A 3,879-nucleotide genomic window follows, 5' to 3' on the forward strand; every position below is an offset into this window, starting at 1 on the left:
CGGAACTAATGGTGGGGAGATGTTAGTAATCAAACTGACAGCCAGGGAAAAGAGTACCTTGTGCTTTCGGAGAGACAAACCAAAACAAGACCGGGAGATGACCCACGGAATGTTAGGACTGTAAAACCACGAATGTACGAGAAGAAAGACATTTCAGCTGAGTGTGATCCGGTGCACGTCCAAGGGCGGATCCAGCCAAAATTTTGGGGGAGGGGGAGGGGGAGGGGGGGGGGGGGGGGGGGCTAATTGAGTTTCTCCCGTCAACACAACGGAAAACAATAAAAAAGCATGTAATTCTTCAGTTTTGTTTTGTTTTGTTTTGGTTTTCTATTGAAGGGGGGCTTCAGTTCCCCTTCGCATCCCCCGCCCCCTTCCGCTGGTACCGTCTTTGACGTCTACAAGCTTTATCGCGATAAACGGCCACAATCAATAATACAACCTCACTCGCCACTTTATCTTTCTGTCAACTACTTTAAAACTTCCATTCAAGGAAAACAGTCTGAAGGCAATTGGTTTAAAGCACAACCCATGGGCGTGAATAAATAACGCCGGCCGAAAGACAAAAGTACAAAAAATTACAGGACAATGGCGTCACTCCAAACCAAATCGTTCATATTACAGGCCATAAAAACTTCCTGTCAGTGAATGATTACAGTTGTCTTCGACCTAGTCAAATGGAAAACATTTCAAAAATTCTCAGTTTAAGTACATCTAAGGGTGAAGTTCGTTCAGTGTTTCAAGGATCCGTGTTTCACCAACAAACACACAACAGCTCATTCAAGCAAACTCATCAAATTCACTAAACTCCTCAATCCATGAAAACCAGCTTCAAGCCATGTTTCATGGAAACACTATAACCGGGGGTATTCTTAATATAAATATGCCTCAAAAAAGTAGCCCTCAGGCTCAACCAAGAAAGAAGTTTCGACGAGTGTTGTGCATCGCGTCGGATAGTGGAAGTAGCCAGGAGAATAACTAGCCGTTTATGTGAGATTTTCTATGACTCTAGTTCGAGTTCGAGTTCGAGCTCGAGTTAGTCGATTTTGAGACCGAGTTCGAGTTAGGTACCAATTTACTTCGTTCGTTTTTGTGATCCTGCGAGCGTTACCCCTGAGAACCACGTTGTTTCTAGTTTTTTTTATTTTTTATTAAATACTTTCATTGATTACAACAAAAATGTTTCGCGATTCTCCTATACGGTTGATCGAGAGGGAGCCTTCAATATAACATGGTGATTGGCTCATAGCGTTTGATTGACGGGGAAAATAGCACTTTTTCGGTATTGACGTCTGTTTTCTGAATGTAATGGTTCTCTGAAACAAAATTTTTTATTCTCTTTTACAACTTTTATGACATAAAATTTCCTGGCGATGTGGTACAAGGACAAGGGAAATTTCAAGCTATATATCTTGTACTTTCGGCTACAGTTGAGGGGAAAATATCGTACTTTTTTTTTTTTCTTTCAAACTTACACTTCAAAGAAAATTTGATTTTATTAAAGCTCTCATGTTGTTTGAATGACAAAGAAATCGTAAAAACAGTTATTCTTCCATTGACGATTTGTATTTCTAATTAGAATGATAAATTTTAGCCCAGAACATTTTAAAAATAATCATAATAACCTCAGTTCTCAAATGCATTAATAATTCATGACTTGAAAAACCAATTGGATGCTTACGATAAGGTCACGTGTATGCCCTTGATACCACGATCCAACACTGATTTAATTAGATCCAAACTCGTGGTCTTTGGATCTCATTAGCATAAAAGTAATTTCCCATTCTTTTCACTACACTTCACTCTCTTTTTCACTTTTATTCTCCACCGCTTTCTCCTTTTTATCTGTCTTGCCTGTTTATTGACCTACTTATCTAACTATTTTTCTAACATCTTAATTTTTTTTTTCTTCTTTTTTTTTTCTTTTTTTTTATCTATTTTTTTAAATTTTATTTTTGATGTTTTCCTTATAGGTTTATCACTAATTATTTGTTAAAAAGTTCAAAATTTAAACATTGCTAAATCGGCTTTTACTTTTATTATTATTTAAACTAATCTTGTAGCTGTTTAAGTAATGATATTTTCTATTATCCAGCTACAATTGAGTGCAGTCAACTAGTCAATCAACGGCATGAGTATCCTATAAATGATTCATTTTTTCACATTTGCAGATCATCTTTAGTCAGATTGGCAATAACAAATATTGATTTGTCAAATGAATGATCAAACAATTACTAGTAGTCAATTTAAAACTATTTTGCATCGTAGTAGAGTCAAACAATATTACCGTGAAACTTTAATCATACTAGATAGCACAATTTCATGCAAATTCCATTGTTTTCTATTTGGTACTAATTAGTAATTAGTGTTTCACGGATTAATTGTTTGCACTCTACAAGTTAATTTTACAGTTTTTGAAAGTGTTTCCTTTGAAATTGTAGAGGTACTTGAGGTGGTACTCTGTACTCCGAGAAGCCTTGCTATTAATCTATTATATAGCTGCCTTAGGCAATAAGCAAATTTATTCTCTCCCAGGGGGCTTATATAGTATAAAATGAAGTCTTTGGTACCACTTTCAAATCGACATAATAAGACTAAGCGAATCATTGTTTTCAGACTTAATGATTCATTCTTCGGAACAATTACAGCTAAAACTAATGTTATATTTTTGAAGTCATTCATTATTAATTTGTTTGAGAAGCAAGATCATTGAAAACTCGTGCTTCGTGTTTCATCAGGGAACTCCAAACACCTCGAAATAGATTTCATCAGTTTCTCGGTGAAACACTCGCGCTCGTTTTTGATAAGTATTACTTCATGTTTCAAATAAGCTTAAGCTTACTTCGGTTTTGTAAACTCGAAGATAATGTCAAACTTGCTTGAGCGAACACTTGGCGAGCAAATTTCGAATACATTTTTTTATCAAAACCTCCATACGCTAGTTTATGAAATCAATGAAATCTTACAATACTTTCTTTTTAAAATTTCTTTTATATATCACTAGTATTTCCAAACTTGTTTGACTAAACTGGTACCTAACTTGAACTTGAACTAGCTCGAACTCGAACTCGGACCCGAGTCGTAGTAAATCTCCGTTTATATCAGTGAACTTTAAAACCTTCATATTTTAAAGGCATGTTAACTTGATTAAATTGACTTTTATTAAGGAATTATTCATACCATTTAACTTCATTTGTCTTCAATTCTTAAAATATGTTTGTAGATTATTTTGTACATTGCCGGACAAGCTAAGTTCTAAGCCAGCTTCTTACACTTGTATTAGGATTATTTATTAGTTCTTCAATTGCAAACGTCAATAAAATAAATAAAAAACATTTAAAAATAACAGTTGCTATTTCATTGTATTTTATATAATAAACAGAACATTACATGTCCGCTTAGAGATACGGATTTTATCTTCTCGTGTTGAAAACATCTCAGTTTGAGATATTTTTTCGATACTCGAAGATAAAATCCGTATCTCCGCGCGGCCATGTAATATCCTCTATATCTTTCACGCGCGTCTCTCTCGCTTGCAGGAAAAAATCCCCAACTTCGACCGTCAAGTGACAAATGGAAAATAAATTAGATATTTTTGACTTACCTAATGTCAATTCCAGGGTCGAGAAGAAATTGGATGATTTCTTTTCTTACAGAATGAGGATAAGAAAAAAAGCCAACCAAAACACGTATTTAATTTTTTTGAAAGAAAATGTGGAGCGTTTACTGTTGCCTCTCTTCGTATGCACTTGACTGCATGAATCCTGCCGGGATGTTGGTAAAAATGGCACAAGCTTCGATGTCCGTCGGCACATCTATTGTGTAACCAGAAGTCCTCAGTTGAGTTATGGGACAGAAGTCCACAGAATCGATAAATATTCA

The sequence above is a fragment of the Actinia tenebrosa genome, unplaced genomic scaffold (assembly GCF_029948245.1).
Source record: "Actinia tenebrosa isolate PJP-AT-01 unplaced genomic scaffold, QUT_ActTen_1.0 PGA_scaffold11__36_contigs__length_13525064, whole genome shotgun sequence".
NCBI classification, from domain to species: Eukaryota; Metazoa; Cnidaria; class Anthozoa; order Actiniaria; family Actiniidae; genus Actinia; species Actinia tenebrosa.